At 41.7% G+C, this 21,210-nt stretch overlaps 1 protein-coding gene across 1 annotated transcript in view; it reads left to right on the top strand.

The window, feature by feature from the left end:
* The first annotated feature begins 1,525 nt into the window (after nucleotides 1–1,525).
* ttll10 (tubulin tyrosine ligase-like family, member 10) overlaps nucleotides 1,526–21,210 on the top strand; it is a 33,498-nt gene continuing 13,813 nt past the window's right edge. Inside the window, exon 1 of the mRNA XM_005730768.1 lies at nucleotides 1,526–1,656. The gene's annotated coding sequence lies outside the window, so the exon portion shown is untranslated. The remainder of the gene's footprint in view (nucleotides 1,657–21,210) is intronic.

Below are 21,210 nucleotides of genomic sequence, written 5' to 3'. Positions count from 1 at the left end.
CCCCCCCCCCCGACACACACACAATTGTTCCGTGTTTTGAAGCGCACACCTTTAATGTCATGAGTTACAGCTGGTATTTTCACAGTATTCCCTGTTCATTTAGCATGCGAGTTCAAGCAAGACTGGAGTGAGACATTATGAAAGATATGACACCCAAAGAATTTATGGGAGAAATTAGTAACAGCAAAGATGGTGGTGCAAGTATGATTCTCAGGAGAACCTGGCTTTTTAAAATCTTTTTAAGCAGCGTTTATCAGATTTGACTGGCGAGTAGCAGTTTTAAAGTCCTGGTGACCAACGAGATTAAAGTTTATTTAAGATAATGGTTTTAAATACCTGCCAGAAGGTGTGTTTAAGATGGCTGCTTGTTGTAGAGCAGGGGTGTAAATTTTGGACTTTAAACTGTATTTTCATACATTTTAAAGCTTGTTCTACCGATAAAGGCCACGGGGGAGGCCATTCATACCTCGCCAAAGTAATTAAGTAATCTATAAACAATAAAATGAGAGAAAAGTTCTTGTCTTTTCTTCTTCTTTACTAAAGCAGACTTTCTTTGACATGTGTACACTCTGAGACATACTGTCGAAATTTCACTTCTTTGTCTTACATTACGACATCTCAGGATTAAACGTGTGTAGTTAAACTTTACATGGACAGAAAGCGAGGTATCACTGGTCTGGCCCACTAAAGTCCAAAGTGGACTGACTCTACATAGCCTGTGATTTAAATGGAGAGTGACATCGCCACTCTAAAGAAACTTTAAACTGGATTAGCAGCTTGATAAAGCAGCCAGTGTCTGTATACCTGAGCTCTGTGTGTGAAAGAGTTTTGGGGAAAAATAGCAAAGTGCAAATCAGGATCTTTTTCTGCACTGAAATATGTTGACAGATAAATCAACGTATATTCTATTCTTCTGCCTCTGATCAACAAACAGGCTCTAAGTTGAAAGGCAGCCTTAAACAAGAATATTTTAAACTTTGCATTGAAAATGTTCTGTAACGAGTTCCCTCTGTGAGGGAACTGAAAGCACACTGATATAAAGGTTTTCGTTATAGCTTGGCCTACAGCATTGCCCAGAACAAGTCTTCTCCTCAGGATACCTCCCATATACTTTATGGCTTCTTAGGGGAAAAAAGCCATAGATGAAAGCTAAAAATACTACTGTATATTTGGAAGAAAAAAGGGGAGTCTTGGGTGAGTGTGTGTGATAACCCAGGCGGTTGGCCCTCTGTGTGTCCGACTGCCTCCCATTCACTGAGGGTAATTAGAAAATCCTCAGGGCAGGAACTGCTCGGCTGTGTGTGTGTATGTGCCAGAGCGCCACTGAGTGTGTTTAGCTTATGCACAAGCAGGCTGAGGCCCAATACTGTACCAGGCAAAGGTTTCCACCGGATCGCTCTTGCATAACTCAGTGAGTGATAACACCGGTGCATTCCTCTCAACACACATCACCAGCTGCCAGCATCTTTTCCTCAGTTTTTCCCAGTTCACGTTTTAAATGCACTTGGTCTCAGAGCACCGGGTGAACAGGAGAGTGTGAGGTTCTAGAGGAGATGTGAGTTACGGGGACACGTTTGCAGATTCACCTCTCGGCCTGCTTTGAAGGAAAGGAGAGACTGGGTGGTCATCCAGGCCAGAGATTATGCTCATCCACAGGTAGGTCAGGTGGGGTCAAAGCTGCAGGACTTCCCACATCTATTGAGTGTCTTTACCTTCCAACCTTATGAGAAACACATTGTGGAAAAGGAGAAGGGAGGGTTTTTCTTGTTGGATATGCACCGACAGGAGCTTTGATGGCAGTGTTTAGTCGTATTTAATCCTAAAATGTCAAGGTGGAGTTAGCTCGTGGGGTGTGTTTGCTAAATTTCAGCTGTTTTATGGTGCCTACTCTTGGCTAAATTTCAGTATGTTGATTCAGAGGCTCCTTAATGCCAGTGTCTTCCTGAATGATCGCAGATTAGATAGCATAAACACACTGCCATGAACAGAGCGCCGGCCATAAAACAGCAGCATCATACGGGATGAGTGTACACACTCTGCCCGCCAAAATACAGCCCTTACCTTCACTTCCTCAGCCGATGAACAGCTGGTCTCCATGGCACCTGCTCCTCCACAGGTTCTCATGCATTGTATTGCACCTAGCTGCCTCTTTTCTGATTGGCCGTAAGGATTATATGAACCCAGTTGCCTGCCGTCTGGAAACTGTAGTGTTTACAGAGCGGCGCCCGAATCCACAGGGTGTGTTTGGCGTTGTAAAAGCCGTGGCTGAGGAAGCCTTTGTGCTGAATATGTTAATGTGTAGCCTCTTACTATGACAGGCTGGTGCAGCAGAGAGGCCGAGGTAATGTTTAGGCCTGTGGACTTTGACACGCATGTTTTCATGTGCTGATGATTTACTTGCATAGCCAGCTCTATGAATTAAATCTGAGGACAGATTTGGGAGTCAACTGAGGTCGAAGCTGGAGTGGTTTTCCAGAATCCTACCTCCTTTTTATCAAATCCTGTGCTTCACATATATACTCTATATGATTAGCTATATAATTATCTAATTCAAGTGCAGCTTTTAGCAGCAGAAAACATTCATCATTCAGTGTAACACTTTTTTGCTTTATGTAGAAAGGAAGGTGTAGCTTACTATTTGATGTTCAATTTTGTTTTATAATCAAGACAGTCGCCTTTTTATTGTAAAGACACAACAATAATAGAGAAATAAAAACTCAACCATCACATGACCCCTTGCGAGCGAACACTTGGCAACAGTGGAAAGCAAAAACTCCCTTTTAACAGCAGAAACCTCCAACAGGGGAGGGGCAGCTGGTTGGCTGTGAGGGAGGGAGACGGGACAAAAGATGTGCACTGGTAGAGAGCAAGAGATTAATATCCATTCGTCTGGACAGGTCACCACACAGGGCAGTTTAATAATAACTAATGATTAAATACAGAGTGGTGTTTAAACACATAGTAAGTGAAAAAGGTGAGTGAAGTCAGTGCATCATGGGAAATCCCCAGCATCGTAGGCCTACTATGTAACTATGGGAGGGTTCAGGGTCACCTGATCCAGTCCTAACTGCAAGGTTTATTAAAACAGTAAAGTTTTAAGATTAATCTTAAAAGTAGAGATAGTGTCTGTCTCCTGAATCCAAACTGGAAGCTCGGTCTACAGAAGAGGGGCCTGAAAGCTCAAGGCTCTGCTCCCCATTCTACTTTTAAATATCCGAGACCCACAAGTAAGCCAGGAGTCCGAGACTGAAGTTCTCTGCTGTCCACTATGTAGGATATATGCTCTATATGTCCAGTCCCTGTCAGTTCTCTCGCTGCAGCATTTGCTCAGCAATGAGTGTTGGCGTGTTTTTAATAAGCGATACTGTAAATGCACAAAGGGATCTATTCAGTTCAGGGGGAAATCTGTTTCCTTTCACATAAACATTCAACAGCTCTTACACCACTTACAGTTGCGGAACCTGAACTCTGTTTGCATGAGGAACAAAAGCTTTTTCCTGCATTGATCCGATATGCAGTGTGCTCACAGCGAGCCACAGCACGAGTTCCTTAATGAAGTGTGAGTTTGTGTTTAGAATAGCTGCAGATTAGCTGAAGATGGCTCACTCTTGAGCTTATTTTAAAAATCTCTTAGCCCTCGGCCCCTTGTTTTAAAGTTTGAGTGGAAAGGTTGAATTTCTCGGTATCTCCCTATTCCCCTCCCTTACCGCTTAGGTCAGATGTATATTTTGGCAGCGACGTTCAGGATTTCAAAGAGCAGCAAAGAGATTTAAGCTATAAATTTCACTTAATTGCATCCATTTTATATGGCTCGGCAGTAATTTACTGGCAACAGACAGTGATGAGAGACAAAGCCTTTATGATGAGTTCCTAGTCAAGTCAAACAGATTCGTAGTATGTGTAATAGCAAAACACTGTAAAAGTAGTTCAGAGGTAAGTTACAGTACAGTGTGTACAGTTAGTTTTCTCTTTTATTACCAGAGTTTAATGTTTAGACGACTCTTCGTGTGATTCTGAAAGAAAGAAATCACACTGAGAAGCGTTTGGGTCTGATCTGGGCTTTATTTGGTATCTACGACCCTCTAAAAGGCTGTACCTGCCAGATGTGATCCAAATGCCACAAAACCCCTAACATCTGGATCCTTTCGATATGTTGAAGCAGCCAGACCTACCCTGTTAGTGTCAAGACCAAGTATGGCCCATACAAACTGCAAATATGGGCCACATGGGGGCTGACCGTTATTTCTTATCTGGGATGGAGGTAGTGTCACCTGTTTGCGACTGAGAGTGATGACCTAAAAAGGCAGACTAGTTTTAGAAGTAGTAAACAGGTGATGCGGGAAGCCGGAGCTGTTTCTGAGAAGTGTGACTGTGCTGCCTTGGCACTGAGCTGTTTCAGGCTTGATGTGGACTTTAAAGCTTTTTTTTATACTTTTAAGCAGGTTTCATTTCAGTTGCTTCCGGCTGCTTTTGGTCACTTCGCAATATCTGCTGCAGTGTGGGTGGTTTTTGTTTTCGCCCTCGGCCCTGACACTTGGAGGAAGTGGAGGGTGCATATGGGGTTGAGGGCTGTGTTTCTTGGTAACTGGTCCCAGTGGGACGCTTCCTGATGGCGTCTTCACCTGAACCCTGCTTCCCTGGAGAGCTTCCAAATCACAAACACATCTTGCATCATTTGCAAAACCTGCGATTACTGCCCCCCCCTCCTCAAAGCAGACAGTGTGGGAGAGATCAGTTATTACTTAACATGCAAAGAACAAAAGAATAAACAAAAAATGCACTGTACACGTCAAGTATTTTTAGCAACATTGAGACACAAGTTTGCAAAAGTTATAGTGTCAACATAAAATGAAAAACTACGGGACTTAATCCTTTAAGCGGACCAATACTGGTCCATGAGTCGTTTGGTACTGGGCTGCAAGAGTTGAGGCTCGGGTGTGAAATTTATGGTTTTCAGGGTTTTTATCAGTTTTATCATTTTTTTTTATTTATTTATTTTTAGCATTTTTATCGTTAACTCGGTTTCCCTGGGTCTTTTCCCGTGTGTTATGAATAAATCTTCTTCCTGTTTTTTTGTACCAATACTGGTTTTATTTTGTTGTATTTATCCGCCACACCTTAAAGGCCGTTCCGTGAAAATATTGTTGGACATAAACCGGTCCGTGGCGCAATAAAGGTTGGGGGCCGCTGCTTTAACCCAGTTTACCAAAAAACGTTGTAGACACTGTGTTTTCTTTCAGTGTGTGATGTGTGGCCGTCCTCAGGGCACAAAGGCTGAAATGAACCTTCAGAAATGAATTTCCCATATTTTTTGGCCTGTCGTGACAGTTCATACCATGTTACAGTGACTAGGCTCAGCTTTTAGAGCGTCAGTGATTCTCTGAGCTTTTTATTTAAAGTGATGATAAGAGTTAAGAATGCTACACTTGAATGAAAAAGGCTGCAAACAAAAAAAAATTGAATACAGACTTTGTTTCTGCTGAACTCTGTTACTGAAGGTTTGAAGATCCATACATAATTCACACTGTAAAACTGGCACAGCTCCTGCCCTCCCACTCCCTTCCCATATTTCATGGAACATGTTTTGGGTCTAAAAACACTGGTAAAATCTAGAAATAAGAGTTGTAATTCTAAAATTTTAAAAAAGGGCAGACTGTGAGAATGGATCAGTCGTTGCAGGGGTTTTTTCAGGCTAGTCCCTGAATATCTTTGCAGCTGAAAAAAGTTTCAGTATAAAAGACACCACTGGGAACTGCTTTCTATCTTTGCAAGGCTCTTTTAGCATTCTTCCAATCAGCCCCAAACCCTCCTGTCCCAAATGTTTCATGCTACAGGACATGATAAAGAAATTCTCTGAGAGTGCTGAAGTGCGTGTCAGCAAACACCATCCTTTGAAGACAAACTCTGCCACTCTAGCAGTAACAATGGCTTCCATTGAGCAGCAAGCAATGCCTGCCAATTGTATCAATACTGGGACTGGAGGTGACCTTTTATGTTTGCAGACATTCAAAACTATGACTACTTCCTGTATGGTGTGTAAGAATCAGACAAACAATACAAAGATCACAAAGTTTTCTCTTAAAATGTAATCTTTGGAATTTGTCTGTTTGGTCTCGGTCGTTCCGGTGTGGTAGAAATGCAAACAGGTCTACACAAGAAGGACTTTTAGTTCCTGATTTAGTTTCAGTTAATATTCACTTCCTGGGGACTTCTGGTTAAAACAGACTTGTGATTTATTTACAAAGCACCGAGTAGACCTACTTCCAGTTTACATTTATCTGTCAGCCTCCCTTTGGTTCGCCTGGTCTCAGAGTTAAAAATGAATGGTGATGCTGTTACGACACCAGACATTATCTATGGCTAATTAAAAGCAGTTTTGAACTTGTGTTTATCATAAATATAACTTTGATTGATGAACCTTTGATAATCAGCTGTATGTGCTGTCCAAGCATGATTTTCCTTTCAGAATAATCTCTGCCCCAAAGACTCAAAGGCCTGTGCAATGGGCACTCAGCTCCTGTTCATGTTGTCATGCCTGAATGAAACTGACATGCACATAAGCTAAAGCAGATATCTCATCCTTGAAAAATCTTTATTGCCTTCATTCAAATGCTTTAGTAAACGCATTATACAGTGAGCTAATTACATGAGATCAAATGGAAAGTCTTTTGCAAGAAACGGACAGGTGTGTTTGGAGATGGTACGCTCTCCTAGCACCTCATAATGCCGTCCAACTGAACACACAGAAACCCTTTAAAGACTGACAATGCCAGTTTTGGATGTGAAGAAGGCAAGGCTGACAAGCTTTTTAAAGCACGACATAATGAATGATGACCTTCAGGTCACCATTTACGCTCATTTCCTAAACAAACTCCAGCGTCTGGACGGCGAATGACTGAAATTTGAGCCAGCCGGCTGCTCTGCAGGTGTGTTTGACTGGCAACAAGAGTCAAACTTTAGCGTGTGAGTGTCTATACATGCAGTTTTAGGATGGATAAGAATCCATTCAGATGACATTGAACTTGACTTTAAGAAGATGTGCTTCTCATGTACCACTGAGGTCTGACTTAATTTATTATCATTAACTTTGCAGTTAATGATTTGTAATGGATGCTTTTTTTCAAAAAATAATGTGGTAATACATTTTACCACAAATTAAAATGCAATTAATTAAAATGAGATGACACATCACACTTACAGTTTTACATCCCTTTTATTATTAGCATAATGTTCTTGGCTGCCCCATGATATTTACTATTAATATCTATCATTACAACATCATCATGTCTACAATTTCTGTAAAAACTAGTTCACTATTTAGCGATACTGAGTTGAAATGTTACCATGTGGAGGGGAAAACGACAGCTGTATGTTACGTAATGTGGTCAGAGTGTGAGATAGGTGATGGTTGTAGGCCAGAGGGGTATACCATGAAGGAAGTTCATGCTGTCTTTGTGTTTGCTGGCTTAAAAAAAAAATCTAAAACCCCAAGTGGAGATAACAGGTATTATTACAGTGGTTTTCTATTTTCTCTGTTGAGCTGTGCTTTCTGCTTCAGGCTACAAGCTCGTCATGTGACCCTTCTTCACAGAAAATGAAGCCTGTGAGAGCCGCCTAGTCCAATCAGAGATGTTATCAGATGATAATAATGAAATGGTGATAAGAACATAAAAAACCCACAACAGTAAGATTCAGCAGTGTTGTGAGAGAGAGATTCATGCTGCAGAAAATCATTAATCTGGTGATCTAGGGCAGAGACTGGACAAATTTCAATTTTTAGTTTGAGTTAATATATTTATTTTAACAAGCACGTCCTTAGGAATAATGCTTATGCTTAAACTGGATACTTTTAAACATCAAATGTTACTGTCCCACAGAATAATAAATGAAACATACTCTAGTTTCTCTATTGTGTTTCTAGCAGCTACAATTCCAGCAGCGTAAAACAGGTTTAGCAGCAGATTAGAAGTACAAAAACACTGATGCAGTTTCTACTTCAACAATTTTACATTTACATCTTTACACCTGGGCTTCTTCATTTATGACGCTAGTAAGGCACGACTTAACAAACTCCACATATAAAACGTATTCCCTCAGCAGAAAATCTATATTGTGCTCAAAACATGCTGCAAACAGAAGAATCAGTTAAAACGCGGCACTTCCAGACGATTGTTTCATCAACCGAAGCTCTAAACCTGCTCCCAACCAGGTTATGTGTTCAGCATAAGTTGCCATGGTGATTTAGCCAAGTAAAAAGCGAGCCACTTTCGTGATACAGAGCAATCTGACTTTAAGCTCGACATAGCTCACTAACCCATTCATCTTGCTTGGTAGTAAGTACACCCCTCAGTTGCCAGTGTGTGCATGTGTGTGTGTTTATTTACTTTTTTTAATATGACAATTTTACTTTTCCAACCTTTGTGTCGACCATATTTAGAGCACATTAACGTTCAACAGTGGGTATATTTATGTGGATTATGGTCATGTATGAATTCTGAATATTACTCCATTTATCTCTGTGCGTGTCGTGGATGTCAAGTTGATCACAGCAGCAGTTTGGAGCCAAACAGTTGTGTTGTGAAATAGTAATAATTAGTATGCCTCGCTCCGCTCCCCTATAGCAATATGGCCCATTGGAGATTATGGGATACAACCGTGCCATCCACACACACCTTCCCGCACCAAATCCTTTGGGGCCAATTACCTGCTGCTGGTGGCAGGCGGCAAGTCAGAGCACGGCTGCGGCTGCTAGACTGCTTGTGTGCATGCTGCTCCCTTGGTGATTCTCAGGCTTTGTGAAAAGAAGTGAGACTTGTTGTTTCTTGCAACAACAGGGCAAATGCAAAAGTACAATATAGAGTTAAAAACACTGTAATGTACAAAAAGAACTGCAAGAACAACAATGACACCAACAAAAGCTGTATTCCATATTTCTGTTATCTGCTCTGAGCGAGTGAGGTGGTTTTTCTGCCCTGGCAGACAGGGAGCTAATTGGCGAGAGACTCGGTAGAACTCAGTGGCTGAGTGCTGAACAGTGTAATGAGGGACCTTTAAACATCACACCTGGGCTAAGTCCTCCAATTTCTTCTAAGACAACGTAAATCTCTATAATTATCTCGTAGTCACCTGAGCAGAAGGGCAGGAGAAGCGGACAGGTGGATAAAACAATAGAAAAGACCGAACAATCATTTAGTGCGTACTGAGCGATTAAAGGCCTCCAATTTAAGAGACCTGTGAGAACAGCAGCTTTCACAACAACTACTATACCCCTGACTTTTCACTTTAACATGGAAAGATTGGTATTCATTATTCATAACTGATGAATATGTTATAAGACACAGCATACTGCATTGTTCAGATCAGTTTCACAGGTGACTCTATACAGTACAAGGTGTCTATTTACTTCAAGACATGCACACATACACCTTTATTAAAACTACTCCATTTAGGTCCATCTGCACGTGCACAGTATCGAAACAGTTGTCAGACAAGCTATATTTGATACGTGTAAAAGCTTTGGTGGGTCTCTGAATACCCAAAATATCCCAAACAGGCCTTATTTAAAATGATACATGGCTGATACATGCCCTGTCAGGCCGTCTATCATTGCCTTCGATGATCACATTGCAAAAATTTTGTAAATTTTAGACATTCATGCTATTTCCTAAAACGTGCATGCTGCAAAGAATAATGTTAGGATAATATGAAAATAAATAAAGTTTGACAACTTGTTTGGAGGAAAGTAGAAAACAATTATACATGTAGAAGCTTGACATACTATATGCATGTCTCAACCTTTTAGGAGCACATGTGTGAAACGTTCACCACTGAAGCTGTTTTTTCCATATCAGATTTTAGTACCTAGACTCGCCAGACACCTTATTAGTTGCACCTAGTCCTGGGTTTGACCTCCCTTTTGCTTTGATTCTAAGTGGCACCAGTTCAACAGGGTACTGGAAACATTTTGGTCCATCCATGATGCAAATCACCTGCACTACCACATCCCAAGTGTGCTTTAATGGATTGGGATCTGGTAACCATGGAGGCCATTTGAGTACAGTGAGCTAATCACGATGCTGAAGAAACTAATTTGAGAGGATTTTACTTTTTTGACATGTCAGCCATCAGAGGATGGGTACTATGATCATAAAGGGATGGACACAATCAGCCACAGCACTTGTGGAGCCTGTGGTGTTTAAAGAGTACTAAGGACCCAAGGTGTGCCAAGAAAATATCCTACACCATTACACCACCAACAGCAGCATAAACTGTTGATAGAAGGCATGATGGATGCTTTCAGTGTGTGTTTATCAGCCTTAGCTGACAGGAGTGGCACCTGTTGAGGCCTTCTGCTGCTATAGCTCAAGATCTGGTGTGTTGTACATTCAGAGAAGCAGCTCTCGTGCCTTGGTTGTAATGAGTGGTTATTTGAGTTGTAGCTTTACTTCTATCAGCTAGAAGTAATCAGGTCGTTCTCTTCTGATCTTTGGCATCAAAAAGGCATTTTTCCCAGAGAACTGCTGCTCAATGGATATTTTCTCTTTTTTGGCCAATTCACTGTAAAACCTAGAGATGATTATGTGTGCAAATCCCAGCAGATCTGCAGGTTAAGAAATGCCCAAGCAGCTGTTCTGGCACCATCAACCGAGCCACGTTCAGAGTCTTGTGTGTGTGTGTGTGTGTGTGTGTGTGTGTGTGTGTGCGTGTGTGTGTGTGTGTGTGTGTGTGTGTGTGTAAGGCCCGAAGCTACAGATGTGGTTATGTGGGAATATTTGGGGGTGTGGGGGGGTAAACACACTTTATTGAACTGGGTTTTAAAGGGCGGAGTGTGCCACAAAGGTCACCTGTTCAGTGCACTATGATTTTTCGGTTGGCTAAACATCATAAAAACAGAAATATAGTCTACTTTTGAGGCCTGGGGGGAGATACATGTCCAGCTTTGCGAGTCACCTTGGATACAAAATGCAGGTTAATGAAGGGCAACATGGAAACTGTCAGTAACAGCACAGGATAAAATAAAACAAGCGTGAGTCATTATTTTCCTTTTCTTAGTTAACAAGTTCTAGTGTGGATCCAGAATGTGATCCACATGTTTGGCTGTCAGGTTCCTATAAACGCAAACAAGGATACAACCAAGTACACGGGGCAGCAGTGTATCAGGTATCAGTAAACATATAAGACCTAAAGCATTTAAAGCAAAGTCATGGAAAAATCATGAGTCAGAGAACAAACTTCCCATGCGAATAGAAAAAGTATCCTAACGTATCGGTCACTGCCCGGAAAGGATTCTCGACAGGAAAAGTATTCGCTCTATTTGTTGTCATTTTCCAGACGTAGTTTACACCTGCCTTTAGGTGTTAGTTTGTAGGCCTTTTGTGTAAACACACACACACACACACACACACACACACACACACACACACACACACACATTCATTTTTCTATACTGTAAAGAAACATTAAGTCATTTTTACTGATTAGCTTAATCCCCTTGTGAAGTCCTCAAGTCATAGTAATTCATTTCATTTATAACAACAACAACAACAGTCACCTCACGGAGCTTTGCAATAACTTCAACAATGCAGCGAAAACCACAACAATCAGACCCCTATTAGCAAGCACTTGGCAACACTGGTAAGAAAAGCTCCCTTTTAGCAGATAGAAAGCTCTGGCATAACTAGAATATGTCTGTGTCCTGCTTCCAACTACCTACAGAGTGACTCCGAATTGTAGAGGGTTGTAACGCTTTTGCAGTTTTGAATTTAAGCATGCATGTAAGCATTTGCCTCTTTGTGCTTGTTGTACATCTGAAGCTGTTGGGTCACTGCTGGTGATGGATGTCTTTACATCCCGTCTTGCGTGACCGGCTGCCGAGATAGCCATCAGTAGCCAAATAAGCTCAGGTCAGGCCCCTGTCCTGTCCCTGCCTCATTTGGTATGCAAATGAAAAGCCTAAACAAAGCAAGCCTTTCAGAGCAGAGCAATTTACAAACTGCTTCCTTTGAAGAGACTGAGGTCCGCTCAAGGTTGATGGTGTCAAAAGGAAAAAAGTGAATAAACTACTTTTAATGCTTAAGCCCACCCTATGTAACTATTACCAAGTGTGGTGGTCAGCTAAAGCAGTAAACGACAGCAAACTGTTAACAGGCTGAACATTGAGCTTTGCCATAACCATCCCTAACCTAATGGTTAAACTGAAAGACTTGTGGATAATAAATTATTTTATTCTAGTTTCCTTCCCTAATGTCTATTTGCTATGTGTTTTATAGATTCAAACAATCGCCTTTATTCCATCTTTTTCAATGTAGTTCTGCTGCAACCTCGGCCACGCCCCTACTGAAACAGGATATGGTTCTGGCATTGTGCTCATTGTTGAGTCTAATCCCGATAATTACACCTCAAGACCGAAAGTGACCTTACCCAGCATCCAGCCAAGCCCTGACCAGGTTTGGATAATACCCCTCTTTGCCCTTAAGGGCCAAGGGCCCCAACAGGCCCCTTGTCGTTGCTCCCCCGTTTCACACAACTCAAACTGACCACAGAGTGCTGGTGTTTCCTTCTCAGTATGTCTTACTCACCTGTACTTTGTACACCTGTCCTTTCCCGGTGAAACTCAGACGGGTTATTGTTGGGGCAAAAAAGGTGTGTGGACACAAAGAGAGCCCGGGGGAAGTTATGAGAGCAAAGGGCAGGCATTTCAGGTTATGGTGGGCTTATGCCTCTAGGAAGCAGGTAAAAGTTTGACATAATACCTTAAAGATACATGTTTTCAAATACTTGACCCCCAATAGTTTTTCTGGCTTGATGATTTATTTTCCCTGAGCAGGATGGGTGTGTTTGGCAGTTGGGAAGTAATAAGTTGTAATAAGAACATAGGAGGTCGTTTCCACAGAGGCTTGAGCTGACATCATAAAAACATACACACACACACACACACAACAAGGTACCTGGGGGCCGATGGGGAGGGTGGAGGTGAGCAAACCGGTGAGGTGGGATGGGTGGGGTATTCGTCTTTAAGACCATTGGCTAAAGGCAGCGCGGGGGACGCACCTGCAAGCGGCAGAGCCCGAGGAGATTGGCTGCAACCTGAAAATTACACCTGTGGGGGGAAAGAGGAGGAGGGGAGGTCATGCTACATGTAAACCAAGCCCTTTACAAATTCAGCCTCTGTCTTCTTGAGGAGCTTAAACGCTTCACACCGCCGATGAGGCCTCACGGAAAAAAACAAGTTTTGCTCTGGCAGCAGGATGATGACTGACGCGCTTCGAAATGGTTGGCTGTGTTCCGGGGTTTGGCTTGTCTTATGACTCTACGCCTGCATCTACGTGACGAGGACAGCTTTTTTCCCCCCTTAACTTTCTAATCACCGTCCAGAGGTCGACTGTCCTTCAGCGTGAGCAGGACCGCGAAAGACTAGCCAACAGGGCGTCAGGAGCCCGCATACAATGATGCCTCTTGTCTGGGGTTTCTGGATCGATGACCACACCTGGGAACGACTGGGTAAATTCACAAATGCGATCCCCTCTTTGTCTTCATTCTCCATCTTTAAAGTTTGTGCTGTTGTCATTACCTGTTGCTCAGCGGCGGCAGAGTTAGAACTTTAAGGACAATCGGTAGATGGCTAAGAGCAGGAAATGTACGACAAACAAATTAGGTCATCGCGTGAAGCCCTCGGCAGTTGCGTACTGATATAGGAGGGTCCAGGTAGTTTCAATGGGGAGCGAAAATAATGTGTATCAAATTTCAGCTCCATTTAAGCAGAGAGAAAGAAGAGGAAACAATAGAGGCTAACGCTCATTCCTAAACTGGATAGACCAGTTGGGGCAGGTAAAGGCAAACTGCCAGACTTGTCAAAGGATATGAAGCTAGACGCTGATTCCTTCTTTTACAGACTTAAACATGCTTTACGAGGAGACAACCACGACACTACGGTATGAAACATCTTCACAAATCCATAGCATGACAGTAGTAGCCGATTGTTTAACAAACATTTCTGTTAATTTAAGCGAAAATTCATATCAACTTAACTAGTAACTTTTTTTCCTTCAACCTGTTGAACTGTAAATCCGTTGACGACATTATCCAGCCTTTTCCCCTCGCGTTTAACCTACGGGTTTTCTCTTTTGGCTTTTCAACTTTGACTCAACACTGCCCGTTTCAGATGTGGAAGTGAGTCAGACAGACGTAAAATGTCTGCTCATCCGTTTTCCGTACCTTTGAGGTTTAGTACAAGTTGAGACAGGAGTTGGAATTATCAGAGCAGAGCATTTTCACAAGATAGAAGGTATACATTTAGTTTCCTAGGCTGCTATTAACATGCTTTCAAGCAGCGGCGGACTGTGGAAGTCCGAAACGGAGAAGGGAAAATGGAGGGAAAATGTCGACTGCTTACTGTACAGCGACAACTGCAGAGCGAGGTGGAAGGTTGTGATTGGTGGAAAGTGAAACATTTGTTCATTTCTTTCATACAGTAGAATAGCTGCGAGTCACATGAGTGCCAGTTGCCCTGCTGGTGTATTGCAACAGGGCGGGAAGTACTGAATAGAATTTCAGTGGGGTGACATTTAATCACCAGCAAGCCAGAAAAAAGTGGCAGATACTTATTTTACATTGTTTGCTCATGTTTGAGGCACAGGTCTGACCTGAAAGGGAAGTGTAAGTCTTATCGCCTCATGGGGTGAGAGGTTAAATTCAAGCTGCAATACGATTGCAGGGTGAATGACACTGCATTAAGGGTCAGGACTATTTAAGGAAACTCGGTGCTAGGCTAGGCTAGTACTTTTTTTCTTTTTTTTAAACCAAGGAAAAATTACATCATCAATAAATACTTTCTGAATTAAAGTTAAAAACAAAATAATTCCACTTTTGGGATTAAACACAAATTTTCTACTTGGATTTTTGTTTGTTTTGGGATTAAACACTTAATCAGGAGTAATGCTATCTCCCACCAGGGACCTGGCACCATGTTAAAAAGTAATTATTTAACTTTTTTCATATTCATAACTTAGCTAATAAAGCTGTATTCCAGGGGGAGGAGCTTAAAAAGTCTGGTAGGAAAAGCTTAAATCTCGTTTTTTGGTAGTCAAATTTTTTTTGAATATTTTAGTCAAAATGGGGGAGGTGAAGTGACGAGGACGAGACTGGGCTGGCCAAAGGAGCGACAGTTTTAAAAAAGACAAAAGTATACCTAGTCCATCACAGTGTGCACATTTAAAATCATTAGCAAGCAACTTGAGTGGCACACGGATGATAAGCAGTATCGTAGCCTAAATGTCACCACGCAGCTCCTCAGTAGTCTGAAGGGCCAATTAGGTGGCACTGAGATAAGGTCTGGAGTTAAATAAGGTTTTGGGTTTCCCTGCCATTGTTTTCTCACAAAGACAGCAACTATTGATTAAGGCCCAGGCCAGTTTACCTATCAGGTTGTTCACTTCACAGCAGAGTCGCATTCCAGCAGAGAGGGCAGAGTTACCTGAGCACGCCTCACTTCCAACAGGCAAAAAGCGTGGTTAGCCGCGAGCACAGCTAACTCCCACGGCGCAGAGCACAATGGGAGAAAAGCTTTGCGATACGTTGACATAAGCTGGAGCAGAAGAGGAAGTATATGGACAAACGCGGGGCAAACAGAGAGGACGTAGGAGCTGGTTAGATATTTGAATACTGACACACGACATGCTCTGCTTTAATAAGGTACTGTTATTTTCACAGCTTGTTTCTACCAGCTTCAAATTTCTAGGCTAATCTTTGTTTCACCTCTTTCTTTTTCTCTCATGCTCTTGTCTTTCTCAGAAGGCCTGCAGCACTGGTTTATAATGCTGATGATTAACTAAATAGTCTGGGAGAGCAGGTCTGCTTGGCTTTCTCATTTCATGGGGCCTGCCTGACCGGGAGGAAGACGGAGTGTTCTCAGGCAGCGGGCTGGAAACTCAAGATCTTTTTTCTTTCTTCTACAGCTCCATCCCTCTAAACGTGCTCACTTTACTTTGGTTTTGTTGCATTCTTTCCTTGGGGTACTTTTCATGACGGTAAGGTTACAGGTGCATTCTCAGTTTCCTTCCCCCGAACTTTTCACTCCCTTATACTCTTTTCTTCTCCCTCCCCCCTCTGTACTCTACTTTAGCGTTGCTTTAAGGATGACTGTGAAGCTGCTCTTGCCAAAAATGCCTCAAAATTAGTTGCTTTTAAAAGGACAAAGATTTAAAATCGAAGGTTTAGTCTTTAATTAATTCTTTTTTTGTAGGTAAAAGTGTACTCGCCGCACGTATTATTAGAGAATAATGATGTACACTCAAATTTCAGTATAGGGTGTGAAGATTTCACGCTTTATACCTGTGAATGATCCACGTTATTCAGTAAAGGAGGGCTGTTTCAGTGACCTTCTGCATACACAGCACTGGTCAGGTCGGGCTGAGCAGCATTCCATCAACCTTTCATCACTCGGCAAACACAAAGACAACGGCCCGAAAGGTCCGCCAGTGGAAAAGAGAAAAAAAGAGGTTTTCCTTTCTTTAAATTCATTAAACATCTGTTGAAACAGCTCTGTTACCACGCTGCTTTAATCGAACGAGAATAGTATGTTACAACCTAAAACAAACAGCAAGGATACAGTGTGACGTTGGTGAGAGAGAGCTCCCCGAGGGCTAACATGCCTTTGAGGCTGAGGGATGTGCGCAACTTTTAGTGTTTGAAATTAGTAACTGCCATGTATTGTGTGAAAAGCAGCCTTCCCAACCTTGCCGTGCCATAGATTTAGACTAGTCAGAACAGGTTTTGGCAATCATTAACAACCACTGTGGCCCAGTCTTCTGTGACAGCAAGTTTAAGCTAAATACCCCAACCACAACAAGGGCTCAGCAGTTACACAGCAGAGAGGTTGTCTGTAGATATGGACTTTCCCCTGCTACCATTTCCTGTACTATTTTCAGCAATGTATGGCTGTTTGGTGGGCTCTGTGGTGGTTAAGTTCAGACGTTTAGTGGAGCTGAAAAGTTGCATATTTTTACGTGTCTTTGAGCTAAATTCTTAACATTTAATGTGATAAAGTTGAATTTCCCTGGTTTTTTTGTTCTTTTCTTCTTCTTCTTTTTTTTTTTTTTAGAGAAAACTCTTTGAGATTTCCATTTATTGAAGGTTAATGAATGAATGATGACCTCACGAACTTTAGGCGGTGTCAGACGTGTTTTGGGTGATTATCTCCATCTTACGAGGCAGCATTGGATATCATCACTTTCTCTAATACTGCCTGGTAATGATGATGATAGCCACCTGCCGACTACAATCATATCAACCGCTCTATCATTGTTTGGTGGCAACTTGCTCCCATTCTGGGCCCTGTGGATCAGCTCAAATGCTTGAGCAGTGACAGAAATGGCTCTCAGGATCCATCTTACCTGACAGTGCTGGACTGTACTACTGTTGTTCTAACACTGTCTGGTAACGATGTTTTCTGGGTGACTGCGTGGTCTCCGGTATGTAAATGACAAATATTGTGAAGGGCAGCTGAACTCTTCGAGGCATTTTGATGTGGTCGCTGAAGGGCACATTTCACAAAGCCAGCTGCTCGGTGTGCTCACATTTTACTCGCATGTCGATTCCAGGTAAAGTTTACAGTCTTTTGTTTACAGTAGACTTGCGTTGCCTCAGGCTGTACCGAATTCTGTCTGAGTCCAGCGAACTAGTATAGTTCTTAGGCTTTTCCCTAATATATTCTTGTGAGAGCAAGTAGATCTCTAATACAGTAAGTCCTGAAAGTCAGCTCTTTAACTTATCTCCCAACCTCCCTTTTAAAAAAAAAAACGTTAATGGCAACCCCACCCCAAGTTAAAGAATAGCAGTCAGTTGATGGTTCCACCGGTCCTGCAGGGCCTCATTTCCTTGTTCCCTCCCCTGAACAGTGTTGGTCTTTGTACTGTGTGGCAGCGATTGGTCCACCTAGCCCTACCTGCGTGGCACATCCTGGAACTGACACATGAGCTCACCTGAGAGTGCCTTACTGCATAAAAAAACCCAACACAGCTATAGAGTCATTTATAGACTATAGCCTTTTCCCAGCTTTCCAAGGCTTGTCTACCAGGAATTTTAAGCAGATATAAAACTGACTTCCTATAATACATTGGAAGTTTAACTTCCAATTAATTTCTGTGCTGTTGACTTAGAACAGAGGAGATTAAATACACCGTTTTACACAATGAACACTTTCCATCATCGGGATAGACGTGAATGTCATGGGTAAAGTCTTCAAACAGACGTCAGAAACAAAAGCAAATAATAGACATGAAGCAAGCAGAAACCTAGTGTTTGCAGAAGGAGGGAGAATTACCCCACAAATATTGAGCCACACCTTTATTTGCTCATCTAGCTCCATTATCTAAGCCACAGAAACATGGAATTGTATTTTGTCCCTCCAGTTATCCCCCTTTTCTCTGGATTTCATCATTTAATTTGCGTTAATGTAAAAATGTAGCCAAACCGGAAAACAAAAAGTCAAGCTAGCCAAGCGTACTTTGCTTTTTTTCTCCCCTTGGTCTGTTTACCTGTGGCTTTGACTCTTTCTGCATGCTTGGCAAAGTAAAATGGAAAAAATGACTTAAGGTACAATGTAGTGTTTACAGAATCTATGATCGCAGCAAAAGAGGAACTGCTCATTTCAGCCTGTTTCTGCAACACTGTTCTCTTCCCTCCAGCTTTCATCTTCCTCTTTGCACAGGTGAAAGCTCAGAAGTCATCCTTCCAGCCTGTTGATAGGCGTCTTACCAGACATGGTTAGATGTAATTATTGGTGTCTAATACTGTCTGGTAATGCCGTCCATTAAATGGCATTACCTTCTGCTCTCTTACTTCCTATTCTCACACTCTCGTGCATCTGACTCTCAGCGTATTGACAAAGGGCAATCCAGGGAAGCACATCAGCATATTAACAGTAGTGGCAGATGGGGCTGAGTGATGACTATGGAACTATGATCCATGCGCTGGAAGATGGTTTGATTTTTTGGTGGTTTCTTCCATGTGCCTTGAGTCAAAGTTTCTCAATTGAGCAGCAGTTCAAGATAAGGTTGGACTTTTAGGGGTCTTTGTGCTGTAATCCTGCTTCTGACAGGAATGTTAATGTGAATATGATGTAAAAAAGAAAAAAAGGATTAGAAATTGTGTAACGTTTCTGTTGAAAGATCGGCGTTCTTACTCTTACCGCAATAACTAAATTCCTTTTGGGAACTTGGATTTTCTCCAGCTACAGAAGAACAATGCGCACAGTTTTCAAAACTCTCACACACACTCTGTACATAGAAACTGTATCTAATGTGGTATGTTGTAAAGAAAAAAATCATTTAAATAAAGATGGATAATAATGAAAATGTTCCTTTTGTTTGCTTGTTTTTTTTTCTCTCGTGAAAAGTGACTTTCAGAATAATTTTTAACCATTTACCGCAGATTTCCAGGGCCCTGGCTCTTTGCTGCAGTTTCTCTGGTAATTTTGAACTGTTCCCCCGGCCACACCGGAATGCCGAGCCCCAGTCAGGTGTGGATCAGGTTACCGCTGAACAGAGCTTCTTTTTAAATGCCTCAATTTACCCATGAGGTCTCCCCCCCACTATCAGCTAAGCCTTCATTGTGTCCCGCTCTATAGCAGCACAGAGACTAGCTTGGTAAAACTGCCAGGGTACTGGCCGACTTAAGTTTACACATTCAGTCAGTATAGGCAGTGATTAAAATCATAACTTTATTTTTTCATATATGCTGTTACCTCGCTCTCAGAAAAACAGGCAACACACACACACACAGGAGGTATGGAGGTGGTATTTAATTAAGCGTGTTCACTCAGGGGCTCAGTGGGTAAGCAGCTATGGTTTTTATCAGTGAGAACGCAAACACAAAAAAACATTTAATATGACGTACCTCGGGCCTCTGTGGAATGAGTTGGTCAGTTCCTTTTTATGCGTCAGTGTGTGTTTGTGTGTTTGACAAACACTAAAGGTAAAATTAAGAAAAGCTAAATGTAAGGGGAATGTGTTTATTCAGTAACCAAAAACCTGTTAATTTTAGCATTTAGTTTATTTTAGTAGCAATGTTTTCTTTTTCAGCGCCTGTTTAATCATTCATTAGTCAAAGCTTTATTTTAAATTGCTACACTGCTTGTTTTTCATTATGAAGGATTTTTTGTGAGGAAAGGTTTTTGAAAGGTTTAGTATTTAACAGGTTAAATACAGCATCAAATCTTAAAGCTCAGCCAACATGATCAGCAGGTTCTCCTTTCACTCTGATCAAACACACAATGGTATCTGTTTAACAACTTAGGGGGAACAACAAAGCAAAATTATGCTGAGTCATTGTGTGCACGCACCTTTAAAATAGTATCCTGTGTTTCCTACTGTAAATGACACATTACAGTGAGGTTTTTTTTTTAAATATATGGCCTTCAGTTCAATAAATAAATAATACTCTATTTATTTCAGGGCTGGAAAGATCACAGAAGTAAATACAATTACCAATCAATTCAGTATTTTTGACACTGCAATTTTCAAATGTTATATGCAAAGGTGTTATTTATTAGTTCTTTTCAAAATGTTTGTTGTGAAAAAGCCCTTTTGTGGCGGTGCATACTTATAGGGCATCAAAGTAATATGGTCTAAGTATTATTTGTGGTGTTGCAGTGAAGGTATATGAAGAATAAAACTGTGTAAATCCTATGAATGGTAAAGTAGAAATTGCTGTAAAATATTGTTGCATTAATGCTCCTAAACATTACCAATATGCTTTTTTTAAATGATGGGGAAACAAACAAATCAAGAGTGTGACATTTCTATGTGAGCTGGTAAACTAATATGAAAGGAAGCACAATTTTGAAATGACTATCTTTTTAAACCATTATGACAGCGTATGTATGCTCCACCTACATATTATTTTGTCCCTCCACAAGCTGCGAGTGTTTTAGCTCTTAGCTTATTGGTGGTTTAGACTGAACTTAAAGACACGGAGTTAAAATGTGTCAGAAATAATTAATTTAAGACTTTAAGTACAATTACTGCTGTAGTTAGCGCCTCCCTTTGTGACGTCTCACCGCTGAATCACATTACTAACTGGCGGAGGGCCTGTAAAGAATTCCTGCGCTGGTCTGTGCATGCTTACTGCAGTCAAACCAGATTCCTGTATTAGTGTTGGCTGTGGATGAGAAGTCTAGACTCACTTAGCTGGGTTATCCACTGGAGTGGAACA

This window comes from Pundamilia nyererei, unplaced genomic scaffold (assembly GCF_000239375.1).
Source record: "Pundamilia nyererei isolate P.nyererei 1_Seehausen unplaced genomic scaffold, PunNye1.0 scaffold00039, whole genome shotgun sequence".
Classification (NCBI taxonomy): domain Eukaryota; kingdom Metazoa; phylum Chordata; class Actinopteri; order Cichliformes; family Cichlidae; genus Pundamilia; species Pundamilia nyererei.
This window is presented reverse-complemented; position numbering and strand designations above follow the sequence as displayed.